Source organism: Sapajus apella, unplaced genomic scaffold (assembly GCF_009761245.1).
Source record: "Sapajus apella isolate SASKATOON/1434 unplaced genomic scaffold, GSC_monkey_1.0 scaffold32, whole genome shotgun sequence".
Lineage (NCBI taxonomy): Eukaryota > Metazoa > Chordata > Mammalia > Primates > Cebidae > Sapajus > Sapajus apella.
Window position 1 is genome coordinate 10,898,052 of NW_022436972.1, and position 20,003 is coordinate 10,918,054.

The 20,003-nt window shown below is 37.1% G+C and overlaps 1 pseudogene; it reads right to left on the reverse strand.

The window, feature by feature from the left end:
• Positions 1–1,392: 1,392 nt before the first annotated feature.
• Positions 1,393–19,688, reverse strand: LOC116562214 (annotated as a pseudogene).
• Between the last annotated feature and the right edge of the window lie 315 nt (positions 19,689–20,003).

Genomic DNA, 20,003 nt, shown 5'->3' on the forward strand with positions numbered 1-20,003 from the left:
TTTAGTAAATGATGTGGATCGGTTGTGGATAATATTTAAGCTCTATTAATGTGAGCTATAACCATTGGTTTAATGTCTGTGATATTGAGAGGGGGTTGGCAGAAGAGGAGTGAGAGAGCAAGTTTGTGGGAATACAAAACAGGTTAATTTCCATCCTTCATAGGAGGAAACTGATAATAATGTTTGAAACTTTCAAGTCAAAAATAAATATGTAAGTCTGTCATTTAGAAGTATAGAGACAGATACCAGAAGAGAAAGGAGTTGGAATTGGTTTCCTCTGGAGAAAGCCCTGAGAGGTGTAAAAGGGTGGGTGTGGTAGAAAGGACTCTTTTTTTTTAATTACAAGTTTTGTAGTATTATTTTTTAAAGCTAAGAACATCAATTCTTATTATTCTTATTATTTTGAGACAAAGTCCACTCTATTGCCCAGTCTGGAGTTCAGTGGCATGATCATAGCTCACTGCAGCCTTGGAACTCCCGGTTCAAGGGATCTTCTTGCTATTTGTGTGTGTGTGTGTGTGTGTGTGTGTGTGTGTGTGTGTGTGTGTGTGTGTTTAGAAAAGAGTCTCATGACGCTACCCATGCTGGTATCCAACTCCTGAACTCAAGCAGTTTTCCTGCCTTGGCCTGTTAAAGTGTTAGGATTACAGGCGTGAGCCATCTAATCTGGCACACATGATTATCTTGATATTTAAAAAGGCAATAACAGAGGCTGAAGGAAACCTCTGGGTTCTTGTTCTGGTGGGTGTTCATTTCTGGTTATGAATCCCTAGAGCTTGTGTGATGGGTGATTATTGGCTGGAATAAGTTTAGTGCTCAGCCAATGAAATGGAAGAAGCAGACATGAAGTAAGTATACTCCCAGGCTAATTCCTGCTCCACCGTTTTGCTTATGACCTTGTTGGATGGACATTGAGGAACGCAGGACTCACTCTGCAAGCTACTGCCTAGAGAGAGCTGTTAGCTGGCCGTCCCCAGTGGGGATGGTCATGGCTGAAGAGAGTGAACCTGGGCCGTCTTGCCAAGTTGCTTCATTTGCCTGGGCCTCAGTTTCTCTCATCGCTCTTAAACAGAGAAGATAGGGAAATACCACTTTAGATTCACATCCACAGAGAAGGGTGGTTACCTGTGTGGAAATAAAGGTATACTGGAAAATGTAAACTTGTTATCTACATGGCTAGCTTCATCCAGTTGTGAAAGGGTAGTGAAGAGTTTGAAGACTTTCCTTGGAATAACACAAGTCTAAGTAATTTGAGTAGTTATTGGATATTATAAGAGGATGGGGGAGGAGAAGAAAGGAGCAAAAGGAAACTGATCTTGCTTCAACATCCTAGTGTGGACAGTGAGGGAACCATTAATACATGAAATCTTTCTTTTTTTTTTTAACATCCAATGACCTCTGAACTTTTTATTGGCCTCCTGCTCCCCAAAGGGTCCCCTGCTTCTGCTGGCCTAATGTCTCAGAACTTTGGTGTCGTTGGTCTCAGACACCACTTTGCCATCCACTATCCTGTGGGTGGTGGTCTTTTGGATGATTTGCATGGAGTTGCTGCTGTACAGGGCATCACCAAGACTGAAGTCCTCGCCATCTTCCAGCAGGCGGTGGTAGGTGGCAATCTCATCTCCAGCTTGACCTTGATGTTCAGCAGAGCCTCGTACTCTGGGCCTGGCGCTATACCTCTGTGTGGGTCTGTGTCAGCTCTGACTCCAGGTGCAGCAGGATTACATTGAGCCGCTCCATCTGCAGGGCGTAGCAGGCCTCTACCTCCCTCAGGCTGTTCTCCAAGCTGATCTTTGTGTTTCTCATGGAGTCAAGGTCGATCTCCAAGGACTGGACTGTATGTCTCAGCTCTGTGAGTGTCATCTCAGCAGCTCCAACCTTGGCGGACTGTGTGGTGACCACTGCGGTGCTCTCCCCAATCTGCTGAGACAAGTACTTGTCCAGCTTCTCTCTGTTCTTCCGAGCCAGCTCGTCATATTGAGCCCGCCTGTCTGCCATGATCTTGGCCAGGCCTTGAGATTTGGGGCATCTACCTCCACGGTCAACCCAGAGCTGGCAATCTGGGCTTGTAGGACTTTTACTTTCTCTTTGTGGTTCTTCTTCATGAGAGCAGCTCTTCCTTGAAAGCCTCGATCTCTGCCTCCAGCTGCAGCCGAGTGACATTGGTGTCATCAATGACCTTGCAAAGCCCATGGATGTCGCTCTTCACAGACTGGCACATGGCCAGCTCTGTCTCATACTTGACTCTAAAGTCATGAGCAGCAAGGCAGTCATTGTCAATCTGCAGAAAGGTGCAGGCATTATCCACAGTATTTGTGAAGATCTGAGCCCTCAGGTCCTCGATGGCCTTGAAGTAATGGCCTCGGTCTCTGACCTGGGGTCCCTTCTTCTCCAGGTGCTCCTGGATTTTGCTCTCCAGCTTCCAGTTCTCTGTCTCCAGACTCCTCACTCTGTCCAGGTAGGAAGCCAGGCAGTCGTTCGGGCTTTGCATGGTCTCCTTCTCGTTCTGGATGCCTCCCATTCCTGCCAGACCTGCGGCCATCCCCATGGCCAGGACCCTGGCCCCCATGCTGCCCCGGAAGCTGGTGGAGCGGGACACGGAGATGCGGGAACCAGAGCCCCCGGCGCCTGCATAGACACTGGCCATGCTGCTGACCCACTGGGCGCCATAGCTGGGCACCTGGACGGAGCCCAGGGACCAGTAGTTGGTGGAGAAGGTGGAGCGAGTGGTGAAGCTCCTGCTGCCTGGGGAGGAGAGCGAGAGGACAGGACTCAGAAAACTTTTTAAAATTACTAATTACATAAATAATGTCCTACTTTTATAAGCATGAAAGCTGACAAAATTACCGCCACGAACTTTAATCTGGAGTTTATCCCTGAAGGCCCTTCTAGGTTACTTGCAGGAGCACATTCAAACTGTCAAATTGCTACAGATGGGATTGTCCAAAAGGAGCAGAAAGTCAGTAGGAGAGAAGTTGGAGCTGCACATCCTCAATGAGTTGCACTTTCTGTTATACACAGATAATTAAAAGTTGAATGAAACCCACAGTTGAGAAATACCAAGTTAGGCTAAATTAATAAAATGTGGTAAGTGAGTGTGATTCACGTGGTTGAGTTTCACCATCGATCTGCAGGGAATAAAGAAGCAGCTGAGCTGTCAAAATGAACAAAAGCAGTTGCTAAAGTTGGCAGCAAATGAGGGAATGACAAGAATTTCCAGAGTTCAGAGTTCTTGTAGTAGACACAGGAGTAAGCAGCCATGAGACTTTTTGTTTTTTTTGAAATTAAAAGGAAAGTGAAGCTAATTCTTTATCTTCAATTAGCAAGTGATTACCATATATCAGGGACATGAATATAATTTTTTTTAAGTTTGTATAAAAAAAATAAATTTGAATAATGCAGATAAGCAAAAAAGCAAGCACTTCTAATCCAAGTACACGGACATAATCACTAACAAAACTTAGTAGATGTTTTTTAAGAACTTTGTTACACTTATTAACCAACTATTAGCAAGATATACACGTGATCATACAATATTTATTAATTTTATCTATATGTTTTACATTTGAATGTCAATTCCATTCTTTAAGGATAAATCTAAACCATTGCAAATGTGATTCAGGCAACCAGAATGTTATTGATGACTTATTTATGAGATTATTTGCCTTGTACTGTTTGAGGGATTTTTTTTTTTTCAAACCTAGTGCAGGATTTCTTTGTGAGTTGTAGTACAGCCAAGAGCAAGTATAGCCTTTTTAGTCTACCATTCCAAATGTGAGAAATTTTCTGAAGCATCTATGATATCAAACTTCTGTAAATTTGATACCTGGTAGTCTCTGTTTCTTAGTGGAGTCAATTAGGTTAGAGTATTATTAACCCGAAAATTAGTTTTGCATATGAATATATTATTAGGAATTTAGAAGATGTGTGTTTTCCAGATTCCCAACCTATGTTTTACTCTAAGAAACCTGAATGTGTTCTACAAACACCACTTTCCTGAATACCAAGGGATCTCAATTGACAATTGTTTTTCTTTGAAATAAAGATGGATAACGAGGATGATGTATGGTGGAATGGGAAAACAGCAATGATAAAAATTTCCTGCCATTTCTACTTTCAGAGTTTTCCTTATGACCCGCCTTTAGCTTTATTTGAGGGGTGATATAGATTGGGTAGCCTCTGTTCGTTTGTGTGTAGGAGGGGGGGTCGTATAGCCGAATTAAAAAATAGCTCATGAGTGATACTCTTTTCTGGTTTTCTACTTTTCACTTTCTCTTTTTAAATAGTAGGATTTTTGTTCACTAAAAAGAAGTTTTATTTTACCGTTTTTGCCTAAACTGCCTCTCTTCCTCTCTGTATCGATGAGTCAGGATCACATGTGATCATCATTCGTTCATTTATTCAACAAATATTCTTTGAGGGCTATGTGCCAAGTGAGTCAATCCTCCTTTGAAAAAAAAAAAGAAATGCTGACAAGTGGAAGCACATCACTCTTTATGCCTACTCTCCTGGGAAAGAAGAAACAAAATGTTCATTTATGTAAAAAGTAGTGAAGGAACGAACTATGTAAAAATTTTCTTTATGTTCATAGGAGCAAAAACTTATTTGAATAAACTCTTCTTAAATTAATGATATTCCAAGCTATAAAACAGTAGGATGTACCACATTAATGACTTTTAGTCAATATTGCAATCAAATTTTTGTGTGGTACTGTTTATTAATATTTAATATATTAAATATATAAAATTCACATATTTTAACATGAGTTTATTGTTTTTGTTCAGTTCTTCAAGCATTATTTTTTTTAAAAAGCTTGATCCCCGAGGATGTAACATGAAATTTCATACTCTAGTGAAAAGCTGTATTGGTTTCAGTTCATATATTGTAACATCTGCCCTAATTCTCAATATTATTATACACCAAAAATAATGAAGTGGCAAGTTATCTGAGAAATTTGCAATTCACAGCACACATTTTCTTTGGATAGTTTTGGATTTCACAATTTGAGAAAACAGGCCCAGAAAAAGCTGGAAAATATATTAGTCAATGGATGATGGAGTATTGGATTTTGGCTCTGCGTAGATTTCAAATCCCAATGGCGAGAAAGGAAAAATAGAATGCATTACACATATAGGGATAATGTGAGATGTCAGTGACACTTATTTAATTTTACCTTAAATAACAAATTTGTTTTGAATGTCACTTAATGTCTTACCAGCACATTTCTCAGAAACATGAATCACTGCTGGTTGAGTCCCTAATTTGAGGTCCCAGGTCTCAGCCTACCTGCAAGGAAGGCAGTAACTACGTGGTGTTAATAAAACTGTTTCCCCTCTGCTTGCCGTCTCTCAGTGTTGTGGGCTGAAAATGTATATTCTGGCATTCCTGCTTTCCTTAAATGTCCTGCCAAGGCATTTCTGCCTGAATACACTCAGACCTAGGATGGCATATTAGAGAAAAATTTCTTTTCCAAGCTGGATGAATCACTGAATTTCAGCTCTCCGTGACTACGGTGGAGAAGCTGTTGACAAAGGGTTGTGTGCAGGGGTCACCTTTGACTCCCTTATCCTCTTCTTTATCTCCACCTTATATTCATCCATAGTTCTGTGAACTCTTGTCTTCCTTTCCCTATTGTCGGGAATTCTCTTTCTGATTCTGAATACTAAACCAGAATTAGACGTGGAAGTCTAATAAAGATTATTACCTTTATTATTGCTAAAACTGGATTGGGAAATGAAGCCTGAATTGATGGTCAAAATGAGGCTTCTCACTGCTTTAACCAAGCTTGAATCTCAGGATTCATCTGGGGAACCACGGTACAGCCTACACTATGTAGCAGGCGGCACAGGGAATGGGAACTCACCTCACAGCCCTGAGGAGAAACCCTGAGAACAGGGATCTATAAGAAAACATGGGCCTGCTGACCTGCCTCTGAGAGGCAGTCCCTGGACAATGGTTTGTTAGTGTGTGGAGGACTCCAGTGGTGAACGGCAATGACTCCTCCCTCATGCAGGCCTGTCCCCAAAGGCAAGCAGACGCAAAGCCTGCACAGTGGAGCTGTTTCCTTTCCTCTGCGCTGTCAGTTTTAGGTTAGTCAGTTCTCCTCCTGCGAGCAGGGTGAGCAGGTGGGTTGGTGGAGTGGTGGAGAAGAAGTCTGAAGCCACCTTCCATATTTTTTTAGTGGTATTTGTATTTTATGTGTTGGTGGTGGTAAATGTGGAGAGAAAGAAAAAGGAGTGCATTTCCATATTATTTTCCTCAGTCATCAACTTAATCAGGCCTTCAGGATATCTACATTGAATTGATGACTGGCTTCACTTAAAACCCATTGGAATAAATGTTCTCTTAAAAATAAGATTAAGAGAACATTTAACCTTGATTGTTTGGATGTAATCAAAATCCATGCTGTCTTGCCATGGCATTCTAGTCTTTTTATCCCCAGGTCCATGATAAACTATTCAGTCTGATTTGTCATCACACTCTCTGTCAACATTTGCTCCAGGCTCATCAAACTCTTTGCAGTTTTCCAAGCATCCATGTCTTTGCCTGCCCCATTGCCTTCATTTTTGCTGCTCTCTTCCTGGGAAATAATCCCTTGCTTTCTTTATCTGGATAGATCTCACTGAGCCTTCAGAACTCAGCCTAGGCATAATTAGCTCCTGCTGGACACCTTCACTGAATTATTGAGCTGTACCACCTCAAGTGGAGTCAGGTTTCTTCCAGCGTTCCTTACAGTATTTCCTGCTTGTATACTGTGATAGGGCACAGGTCTTCCTGGCTGCATATTCATATTGAATGTAGTGCCTAGCATATAATAAACCATTGATAACTATTGTTAGCATCTCTCACATTGCTTCCTTCTTTAAACAAAGCCACAATTTCGATGAAACCTAACAAATTTGTTAGGTTCTCAAATGTGCATTATGATAAGAATTGCCTATATTTTGATAGACATAGGCTTACAGATTGTTTATAAAAATCTTGATAGCTTTGCTGATATTGGAAGAATGTTTTTCTCACTAAATAGTATTTTTGTTTTTCTGTTATTCTTTCAAAATATAAATAAGATGATTTTAATAAACTTTTTCTAGTGTTTATAGTGATCAAATTGTAATAAAAATTGCTATACGTCATTATTCAAATTCTCAGATGTTCATTTTTAACAACTTCCAAACCTTCATGAAGAGAAATTTTTACTCTGACTCAAGTTGTCTAGATGGTGTAATTGTGAAATGGATTTCTTCTAAATTTAGTTACATGCTGTATCAAGCAGTAAAAATGAAGGATGGAGCGTATAGGAAACAGAAAATATATTATGTTATCCTATTCTGAAATGCATCCTGAAACCTTATTGAATAGATGTTAAATATTTTACACAAAAGAAAAGTTGCACCCCCCATGAGAGTTAGAGAATTGAGAGCTAATTTGTTACGTTCAGGTTGAAGTGGAAAGTGACTGCATGGTTAGCCTTTTAACCTATGTTTAAATCCACTGGGAAGAAAAGCCAAAATGATTTCGGGGATAAACTGACTTGTTTATCTTTGTGCTCAAATCTGTCCAGTGAAGTAAAAATATTCACATGGTGTGTATTATGATATGATTATCTGGGGACTGAAAAATGTGGTATGAATTACATAGATTGGATCTGGAATTCTTCATAAAACCTTTAGTGTTTCATAGTTTTTTCCTAACTTACAAAGAGCTTTTATATTTGTAAGAAGATAGTTTTATTCATTCAAACTTTAATAAATATATATTGAGCACCTTTTTGTGGTAAGTATTTTTCTGTGCATAAGAAACATCACACTCATTTAAAAATATTCTGTAGGTTTTTTTGGGTAAAGAGTTTTTAATTGATTTATTTTTAGTTTTATATGTAAATTGAGGGAAAAATTGCTAGAACAGTGAAAGTACCCTGGATATTTTTAAATCTGTGTTTACTAATTGTTTACATTTGTCTCATTTGCTTTATCATTTGTATTTATAGGTATTTGTAAAATTTATATGAATATATATATAATTTAAATTTGTAATTACAAATTTATAAACTCATAAGTTGTTTGCAATACAAATGTGTAATTTATTTGTACATTTAATGTTCATACTTACATGTATATTTATATATATGATCATAGTTTATTTTCTTAACCATTTTAGGATAAGCTGGAGATACTGTACCCTTTTACAATAATTATTCTTGTATACTTGCTAAAATTGGGAGATTTTCTTACCTTATCAATGTATAATTATTGAAATCATGTGCTTTATCATTGGTGCAATAGTATTATCTAATACACAGCCCATATTGAAATTCTATCAGTAATTCCAATAGTTTCCTTTCTAGCCATTTTTTCTCTGATCCGGGTTCCACCTAATAGTGGATTCATAAGGAACCAATCCAATCATGCGCTGCCTTTGGTTTTTAGCCAGCTTTAAGGTAGAACAGTTTGTGAGTCTTTTTTGACTGTTTTGACTGATATTTTTAAAGAGAATGGACCAGTTCTTTTGTAGTATGACCTTCAATTTGGATTTGTGGGATAGTTTTTCATGATTATATTCAAGTTATCCATTTACAGCAGAAATAACACAGCAATGATTTGTGTCCTTCTGAGTGCAGCATGTCAGGAATCATGTGATATTGGCTTGGTCCAAAACTGCTTATGATTAAGGTTATGTCAGCCAGCTCTCTCCATTGTAAAATAATTTTCCCTTTGGTTTAATAAGTAGTTTGCGTCGAGATGCACTGGTACCATGTAAATGATGCTCCTTAACATTTTTACTCACTGATTTTAGCTTTCATGGGTGCTTTTCTTCTTGTTACTTCTACATTTATTAGAGTAGCGTTCCACTACTCAAAGAATGTTTTCTTCTCCATTTATTTATTCATTGTTCCAGAATTTTTTCATTGTCTGGTAGGAGCCTTTTCACTCTGGTCTCTTGTCCTTTTGTTATGTTTACATAACTTTTTGAGTACTTTCTTGTGCTGTACGTCAAATATTCTAGGCACATTTGTGCCCTCATTGTCCCAGACCTGGAATCAGGCTTTTCTCTAGGGAGCCTTGATGCTGCTTAGTGTAAAATGGCATTTAGAAACTAAAATCTGAGCGCTAGGTACGATCATGACTACTGGCCTTCTTGTTCCTAGGCTTTGTCAGCCAACAGCTAGGAAATGTGTGTGTGTGTGAATGTGGGTGTACATGCAGCTCTATCTATACTTATGTCAGTGTCTATTCAGTGTTAACCATGCATTCATACTGATACCTCCAATTCCAATTCGATATCACAGGACATATTTTAAACATCTCCATTTTCATAATTGTATATCCCTTTGTGATGGTTAGTTTTATATGTCAATGTGACCAGAATATGGTAACCAGTTATATGGTCAAACCCCAGTCTAGATGTTGCTGTGAAGGTATGTTAGGTGTGATTAACATTTAAATCAGTGGATTTTGAATAAAGCAGATTACTCTGCATGTGGTGGGCGGGACTCATCTGACTGAGATCCCTCATGGAAAAGGGAATTCCACTTTCAGACTGCCTTTGTAGTCCAGAATGCAGCATCAACTGTTCCCTGGTTCTCCAGCCTGCCATCCTGTTCTGTAGATTTTAGATTTGCCAGCCCCCGTCATCATGTGAGCCAACTCCTTAAAATAAATTGCTCTATCTTTTTTCGGTATTCATATCTGTATCTATATCTTTATATCAATATCTGTGTCCATATCTATATGCATCTATTGTCTGTATCTATATCTATATACATCCTTTTGGTTCTGTTTATCCTAGAAGCCCTAATACATCCTTCTAGACTAGAATGAATGCTTAGAAAATAGTTTCAGACTTGTCAACCCACACTACTGTGAAGTGCCAGTTTCCAAATGGGAGTTCAATATTTGTTTGCTAAACTTTTTGAAGGTAACATTATATACCATAAAATGCACAAAATTAAGTGTAAAATACAACAAATTTAGGAAAATGCATTCACTGATGTAAAGCACACACATCTGCAAGACATTAAATAGTTTCTTCATTTCAGAAAGTTGCCTCAAACCCCTTCTGAGTCAATACACTTGCCTTTCATGTCATTATTGTTTTCCTGATTTTATTGACCATAAATTTTTTCTGTTCTAGAAAAAAACTTTTATGTTCTCTACTATATTCAAATTCTTTAGCACAGCACAGTATCTGTAAGATTTATTCATGTTTCATTATAATAGCTCTGTTTTGTTGCTGAATAGTATTCCATTTGTGAATATATTCTAATTTATCTGTTTTCCTGTTAATGAACATTTGAGTTTTTTCTTTCAGGGGCTATAATGAATAAACTACTATAAATATTTGTGTACCAGTCTTTGTGTGAACAGGTTTCTTTTATTTCTCTTTAATAAGTACCTAGAAATGAACTGCTAAGTTGTAGTAGGGGTAAATATTTAACTTTACAGGAAACTGAGGAACACTTGTCCAAAGGGGTTGTACCATTTACATTCTCATCAGCAGTGAATGAAAGTTCAAATTGTATCTACATCACTTGATATTTTCAGTCTATTTAATTTTAGTTATTCTAGTGGCTATAAATGGTATTTTATTGTGACTTTAATTGGAATATCCTGATGATGAATTAATGATATTGGCCACTTTTGTGAGTTTAATGATTATTGTACATCTTTCTTTGTAAAGTGTTTGTTCACATTTTTGCTCATTTAAAAAAACTGAGTTTTCTTTTTAACATTTGGTATTCTAAAAATTCTTAATATATTCTGGATATGGGTCTATGATCAGATAAATGCTTTGTGAATATTTTCTTCCAGTGGTGGTTGCTTGTTCATTTTCTTAACAATTTTTTTTTTGATATTTAATTTTGGTGAAGTCTGATATGTCAATATTTTCCTTTTTTCTTATTATTTTCTATGTTTAATCTAAATCTTGTCCTACTGATAGGTAGTAATGCTATTCTCTTACCTTTTCTTCTAAAAGCTTTATGTTTTCGAATTTTCAGTTAGGTCTATCATCTATCTCAAATTGATTTTTATGTATGGTGTAAGCAGGAGTTGAGGTTTTTTCTTTTTCCATATGACATAGACTTGTTTATATTTCAACAGTTCGAAGATTTTCCTCTCTCCATTTAACTGTTTTAGTTCCTTTGTCTAAAATCAGCTGGCTAAGTGTGGGTCTCTTTCTGGACTTTATTCTCCATTTGCCTATCCTTGTACCAATATCAAAGTATTTTCGTTACCATAGATTTGTAATAAATCTCCAAGTGAGGACCCATAAGTCTTCCAGATTTGTTCTTTTACAAGATTGTTTTGGCTATGCATTTCCATATAAATTTTAGGAGCATCTTATCAAAGTATATTAAAAATTATCTTGTGTTAGTATTGACATTGTATTAAATTTATAAATCAATTTGAGAAGAATTAACATCTTAACAATATGTGTCTTCATTCAATAAACATGTATATAGTTCTCCTTTTATTTAGATCTTTAATTTCTTTCAGAAAGTTTATAGTTTTTTTGGAGGTTTTGTGTGTATTTTGTTAAATTTATTCTCAAATACTTAATGTTTTTTGCTGTGTTAAAAAATTGTTTTAAATTTTATTTTCCAAACATTTGCTGTTGGTATCTAGGACTGTAATTATATTTTGTGTGTTAACCTTGTAACTTACAATGTTTTTAATTCACTTGTAAGTTTTAGCAGTTCCTCTTTCAACTTCTGAGAATTTTGTATCATCTTCAAATTGAGTCAGTTTTCTATTTTTCTGATCTCAATGCCTTTAAATTTGTTGCCATAATGTTGCTTCTAATACTCATTATATCTATAGGAGCAGTAGGGAAAACCTCTATTCATTGTATTATTGGTAAGTTGGGCTTTCTCCCTCTTTTCTTTCTCACTAATCTTTCAAAGGTTTTAGAGTCAAAGAGCTAACATTTAGCTTCGTGAATTTTCTCCATAGTTTGTTTTCTGTTTCATTGAGTCCTCCCTCATTTTCTTTCTGCTTAATTCAGGTTTAATTTGCTTATTGTTTTCTAATTTCTGTAGGAAGATACGTAGATAACTGATGTTTGAACCTCTCCTCTTTACAAAATAAGCACTTAAATCTATCAATTTTTTCTAAACTCTGATTTAGTAGTACTCACAAGTTTATAAGCACACATAATTTTGTGTCCTTTGACAAACATTCCAAATCCCTGCACCAAATGTTTCAGCCATGCTGTAACACATGTCGTGATTTCCTTCTTTTTATGGATGAATAGCATTCCATTGTGAATATATACCGCATTTTCTGTATCAATTTATTCACTGATGGACACTTGGTCATATGCTGGCTATTGTGAACAATGCTGCAACAAACCTGAAAGTGCAGTTACCTCTTTGCAGACTGATTTCATTTCCTTTGGATATCTTTTCATTCACAATTTCTGGTTAAATTTTGTGATCAGAGAAATGCTCTGTAAATTTCAATCTTTTAAAACTTATTAGCAATTATTTTGTAACTCAACAGATTTCTAACTTGGTGAACATTCTATGTGTACTTCATAAAAATGTGCATTTTGTAGTTGTTGAATGAATAAAAAGGTCATTATATAAAACTGATAGATTCAGATTGTTTATATTCTTACATTTTTTGTCTTATTGTTCAATAAATTACCAAGAGAGTATTTTTAAAGACTTCCTCTATTATTGTGAGTTTGTCTATTCTCTGACTTACAGCTTTTTTTTTGTATGACAATTTAAATAAGACCTCATGAAAATGTATGGTAACTTTTAACATCTTTCATACAAAAAAGACAGTAGACAGCAATTACAAATATTAAACAGAGATGAAATAGGTCATAGATATGCCAGTTAAACTCACTACATTCATACCTCAAACATTTTTGGAACCTACTTTGTGCCAGGCCACATGGTAGATACAGATAAACATGTTTCTGTCCTGAGAGTCTCCTTCTCCAGATAGATAGGTAAATGATGTAAACTCTTAAAAATATAATGCTATGTACTCTACAATACAGCAAGTAGTAATTACAAAATATAAAACTTGTATGTCAGTAAGTAACCTATCTTTATTTTAAATAAATCTCTATCTTAAAGTCTTAAATTATATTTACATATTACATGTCTGGCATTTTGAGAAATATTTTAGTGTTATAAAAATACTATTTGACTTGGTGTCAGTGCTGATTTTGAGTCCAGACTCTATCACTGGTTGTTTAATCCTGGGCAGTCACCTGAGTCTCAGTTTTCACAATAGTAAAATTAGACAAATATTAACATACATATGAAGTAACTTTTAAGATAAAGTAAGGGAAGAATACATAAAAGATTGCTTAAAATGCTACCAAGTATAAGACATTATTAATAAAATTAATGCAGGTTGCTTCATTGTAGTTCAAATTCACCTAACTCTTTTTACTTTGGCTTTAAAAAGTAGACAATTCAATAATATGCTCAGATAACATGTGTATGATATTAGAGTGATTAGAATTTGACTAAATTTGTGATGAATTTGACAGTTTGTCATCTGAGAGTTGAGACTTCTCGGGCTGGGTGAAACATTAGAGGTAATATATTCTAGCTCCCTCAGTATTAAACAATGAAAGAGACACTCAAATCACTTAAGTGACTCACCCAAGTTTGCACAGTCGGGTGCTGTAAGGGCTAGGTAAGACTGTAATCCTGTGCACGTATGTGTTTGTAATATGAGGAAACTTCTAAAATGAAGGCCCTACCAGACTTCCTTTTGGCCTGGTTTAAGGGAAGCACTTTAGGAAATATGTGTGGAGAGGAATGGAGGACCAGAGCATGTTGTAATCACATCCAAATTTTTGGTTTTCATCATAAAATCAATAGGAAAAGATTGGCATTTGTAATTTTGACTCTGGCATCACTGGAGAAGAGACAAGGAGGGACAAAAATGATTTGCAGGGTAACTCACCAGTGGGCAATTTCAAGAGAAAATGATGGCTTGGACCAGAAGAAAGTAATGGAGATGCAGAAGTGTCTATTGATACAATACTTAGGAGGCAAATAGACAGTCTCACTGATAGACTACATAGTAATGGGACAGGGGTAGTTCAGGATGACTTTTAGGTGTGTGGCTTATGTAACTGGGTGGATAAGGGGTACTGTTACAGAGATGAGAAACACTGGAACAGGCTACTGTTTAGGTTTAGGGGTGTGTTAAACTTTGGATAAGATTATGATTTCAACTTTTGAACTGTTGATTTTTGAGATGTTTTTGAAAACATTAAGTGGAGATGCCAAATAGGCAATTGATTATAAAGGACTGAATATCAAATAAGAGGCATCAGTGGAGAAGATAAATGAAATGTGAGCCATCCATGTGTATGTATGTGGTAATTGAAGTCACAGACTTGGATAAGCTTGCTTAAGGAGGAGGTACAGAGCTCAAATAAGACTCTAAGTGTTCAAGAGTATCAGTATCCAATATATCTCAATGCTTAGCCTTCAGATATTTGGGATAGTGATACTCTTGAACACTTAGAGTCTTATTCTATGCATTCCATTCTCAGTTGCTGTCAGCTCTCACCTGGCTTACTGCATTACCCTTCTTATTGTTCTGTAAGTGGCAGTGGGGAAAGAGTAGGATACCATCTGTCTTAGTCAGCTCTAGCCACTATAGCAAAAAAAAAAAAAAAAACAAAAAAAAACAAACAAACAAAAAAAAACAAAACCACCATACACTGGTGGCTTAAACAACAGAAATTTAACCTTTACCATTCTGAAGGCTGAGAAGCCTAATATCAAAGTGCTGGTGACTTAAGTTCCTGGTGAGGTTTCTTTTCTCGGTTACAGATGGACACCTTGCTGTATCCTCACATATTGAAGAGAGACACCATCTTTCTCCTATCCCTTGTTATAAGGGCAGGAATTCCATTTATAAGTGCTCCAACCTTATGACCCAATCACCTTGTAAAACCTATGTCTCCAAATACTATCACCTTGGGGTTTAGAGTTCAACATATGAATTTTGGGCAGGACACAACCTTCAGTTGACAGCACCAACATTCCTCTGCATGCTGAAGTACTAAATGTGAGCACTCACTTGTGAGGCTTGCAGGGGAAATGGGTATCTTTAGACAAGTTAAGGACATGAGGAAGAGGGGGAATCTAAGAAAAGATACGGAGGATTTCAAAAAATTTTCTGCTTAAACAAAGGCAGTTCCACAGGGCCCAGTGCCAGCATTTGGGATGTGGGGCAGATGTGATTCGAAGTTTTGCTATTAACCAATAAAAGCAAGAATGAAAAGCCTGGTGACAGTATTATCAGTCTCTTTGAGGGGGGATACTGGGCTTAGTGTCCAGTTACCATTTTTCCAATAGAAAGTTGGACTGTAGTGCTTAAAGATCCTATACATTGGTGTCCCCAAATTATCAAATAATTAAAGAGTAACTTTTCTGATAGTAGTTATTAAACTTCAGTGTACATAAGAAATACCTGGAGAACTTATGAAAAGTGCAGGTTTCTGTGATCTACCCAAAAGTTTCTGTTTTAAGATATAAGAGGAGAGGCCTGCAAATTTGCACTTCAACTCCCTATTGATAGGGGCAAGAGGTTCTCATTGTCCTGGGATGCAGGTGCTGTGCTAGGTCCTCTGGTGGCAGCCATGTAAATAAGAAATGTTCTTCACTCTTCAAGGGCTTACGTTATTTTAATATGATGTGGTAACAAAATTTTGCTAGTTTTTCATATGGCCCCAAGCAGAATATTTATTTTAAATTAAATATAATTAAGATGCACTATACATATTGCAAATGCTTTCTTTTTTTTTTGCACCTGTGTAAACTTTCCTCCCAGATGTTTATTTTAAATGAGTCTATCATTTTTGGTTGTTATTACAGTATGTGGATGTGGGATTATATCACCACCTGATATTTGGAGTTTTGAATGTTATCAGTAAATGCTTTTGGCGTTCAACTTTTGGTGGCTGTTCCAAAATTGTGTCTTTTGGAAGAGAGTACTTTGTGAACTGTATTTGCCTTCTGGTAGCTTTCTAATTTATTATTATCTAAAATTTTCAAATGTTCTGAAAAATCACATTCAGACCTATGTCACAAAGAGAGATTGATGATACAAAGTAGTTTAACAATTGTGTATTTGACTTTCTTCTCCAATATATTGATTAGTTACTTTACCTCCTAGTTACTTAACCTCCTGAAATCTAGGTCATGCTCATTCTGAAGAAATTGTCTGCACAAGTTGGTGGAGAAAATATTTTTCCTCTCATGAGTCACCCAGATTGGAGGATGACTGAATGAGAAATTTCAGACTAAATGTGGCTTTAAGTGTTACTTATTTAAAATTCCTTGGAGGAAAAACTTTATTCATTACATAGAAATTATTTTCTTGTCATCAAAAAAACAATTTCCTTACTAGGAAGAAAAACATCCATTTCTAGTTCTGGAGAACTTTTCATTCAAATGTCTCATGGGAGGACCCAGTGAACTGATGCAAGTTGGACAAACTGGAGTTTGGTTGTGGAGCAAGGGTGGGTGATGGAGAAAAATGTTCAAACATCTGGATAAATGTATCTGGGCAATGAGAGAACCCGTAAATGTTAATAATTCTACCAGTTTAAGAAAGGAGAGCCAATGCTACTCAGTGTGTAATGATTCTGATTAGCAAAGCAGCAAGTTAATAACACAACATCTTAAATTTCAGGAAACAAGAAGTTTAAATTACTCTTTAAGTTGCCTTTATAGATGCCCATAGATTGCAGCTCTACAGTACTTCCTTCTCCTTTACAGCCTATATTCTTCAGAAACAGCTTAGATGTGTAACTTACAAACTATTTAAACTTAAACCTTATAGAAAAACAGAATCAGGGAAGTAAGCTACATTTTTTCCATCTGGGAATGTTAGCATTCTCGGAGTCTGTGAGGCATGTCCGTGGTTTTGCCAGGGCTACGTTTCTGACAAATACTAAACCACTATTCTCAAATGTCAGCATTTATTTTTGATGTAAATCTTTGTGTACCATACGGACTGTTTGTGGATGGCTTTTGGAATTCTGTGTGCAAACTTTTGATGTCTCTTTGGGTATTTGGTGATGCGGTTTACTGTCCTTGAAGGGGAGTTTGGTGGTTTGGGACTGCAACTAAAGTAAGAATAGCAGAGGTTGGTATGAATCTGAGTTCTAGGAGAGTGAATAAACCATCTTTATCTTATCTAAACATTGAATATATGGTAATTTCATGAAAGCAAATGAAACCAGAAGCCACATCAATCTCTGAAATTCATGAATATATAAGATAAAATTTTAGATATAATCTTTTGGAGAGAAGTGCTTATTTTAACTGGAAGCATTTTTTTTTTTTGCATAAAATATTTTGAAAAAAACATCTTTGCCATCTTTTTAGAACATTTTTACATGTCTATTTGCAAAGGTTCTACCTAAGAACCTGAATATATATATCGCACATTATACATATTTATATTTTATATATATTGTATATATTCCCATTTTGCGATGGGAAGGCTCTCAATGGGTTTGAAAGTCAAGACCAATGGATGCTCTGGGTCAGACGAATGCGGGCTTACTTAGGAAACTCGTATTTTTGCTGAAACCTTGGTTTACCAAAACATACTATGGTTTTGTTTACTGAGTTAAGTAATTTCTGCATAGTCCAACCTGATATTCTTCAAAAATTTAAATTTACAGACAGCTCCCAGTGGAAGTCATAGAATCCTCTTCTCTCCCTAATTAGAATCAAGTGCTCCCTCTTGCCTTAGTTTTATTTTGTGATTAGTGGAATCTTAGAAATGATGTTGAGGGACTGTTTTAGAGGGACTTCCCTGGCCGGCTAGGGGCCTTTGTTTCCGCCTTTCTGCCTCTGGCTGGCTAGGGTCCTTTGTTTTCACTTTCTCACTTCTGGCAGGCTAAGTAGGGGTTTTGTCTCTGATTTTCCAGTCTCTGGCTCTTGGAGGTGGGGGCTCTGTGACTCAGGGTTGTAAAACAGTAGCCAATCTGGTAAAGGGTTCAAAGATCAATTAATGGAGAGGATGTTTGAAAGAACCCCTCTCATTGGACGAGAACATGAATGGGGCGGGAATAACTCAGGGGTAAAAGCTATAGTCACCTCAGCGGGACTGGCACCCTCTCCAGGTAGCCTTCCACCGTGTGAAAGCTGTTCTTTTGCTCTGCCTTAAAAAATTGCACTATTGCACACTCTTTTTATTTCAAAAATCCAAATTCTTTGTTTGGAAAATTATTTCCTCGACATCGTTATAGTTAATATATTGGATATGTCAGAGGTATTTGAACCAGTACAACTCCATCTTGAATAGCGGCTGGGTAAAATAAGGCTGAGACCTGCTGAGCAGCATTCCCACTAAGTTAGACATTCTAAGTCAGAGGATGAGATAGAAGGTCGGCACAAGATACAGACCATAAAGACCTTGCTGATAAAATGGTTTGGAATAAAGAAGCCAGCCAAAACCCACCAAAACCAAGATGGTGACAAAATTAACTTCTGGTTGTTCTCACTGGTCGTTGTAGGCTAATTATAATGCATTAGCATGCTAAGAGACACTCTCACTAGTGCCATGACAGTTTACAAATTGGGTAACATCAGGAAGTTACCCAATTTGGTCTACAAAGGGGAGGAACCCTCAGTTCCGGGAATTGCCTACCCCTTTCCTGGAAAACTCAGAAATAAACCACCCCTTGTTTAGCATATAATCAAGACAGAACCATAAAAATTGGCAACCATCAGCCCTTGGGACTGCTCTGCCTATGGAGTAGCTATTCTTCATTCCCTTACTTTCCTAATAAACTTGCTTCACTTTACAGTATGGACTTGCCCAAATTCTTTCTTGTGCAAGATCTAAGAATTCTCTCTTGGGATCTGGATCTGGATTGCTTTTTGGTAACAGGTAGATCTGACTTGCTTAGACTGAATTTTTGTTCCTTCTTGAAATTGTGAAAGGAAAAATAAATCTCGTGACCCCCAAATCACTAAGCCAAGAGAAGTCAAGCTGGGAACTATGTGTCAGGCAAACCTGCCTCTCCTTTTATTCCCAGATAAGATAGCTACAAAGATAAGAAGCTATATACCTACCTCAAAATTTGCCCACAAGAAATACCTTGTGGACAAAGGACAGACAAAACTCAGTCACCCCTCTAAGGCTCACCTGAGACAAATGCGTATCTGATTGCTTCCTCTGCCCTATTGTTGATGTAAAAATGCAGGTTCACTGAGCCATACTAAATTGTGTATTCAGTAGAGGGCTGATCGAGGACTCAAAAGAATATAACCTTTTTGTCTCTTACCTGCTTCTAACCTGGAAGCCTCCACTTCGACTTGTCTCACCTTGCTGGAAAACCAATGTACATCTTATACATATTGATGGCAAAAGAAACTTTCTAAATTGACTGAGACCTCTCTCAGATATTTTGGGTTAACAAAACCAATAAATATGTATTTTTATAATTATTAGTATCTTGCTTGGTGCAAATACTGGAAGCCTGTTCTGTTCGACAAATGATAAATTATTATTCTGAATGTATAAGTCTTTGGGACAGCTATGGGCAATTCTTATTTTCTGTCTCAAAGAAGGGTTCAGATCTCTGAAAAATCTTCACTTTTGTTCACCTGCCTGTTCTTCATCGAGACCCAGGACGATGGAATGATGTTTCAATTTTACTCCGTCTCCCTCTCCCCTCATATCCCGTAGCTTGACCCTGTTGGGAGATGATGCATCTTGTTCCTGTGCTTCCCTCCCACTCCACAGTGTGAAAGTGTCTCATCACCGCAAGCAGTCTCCTCCTGCCAATCCTGCCTCCATGGCCAGCAAGCACCCATGTACATGCATCTCTGCTCAAGGGTTTTGGGGACTTACTATTTCCTGGAGAAAATTTCCTCAAATTTCAAACTCACTAATGTTATTGTGAGTGAACCCGCCTCTCAGTTTATTCCCAAATAAGATAGCTAAAGAGATAAGAAGCTACATACCTACCTCACAATTTGCTCCCAGGAAATA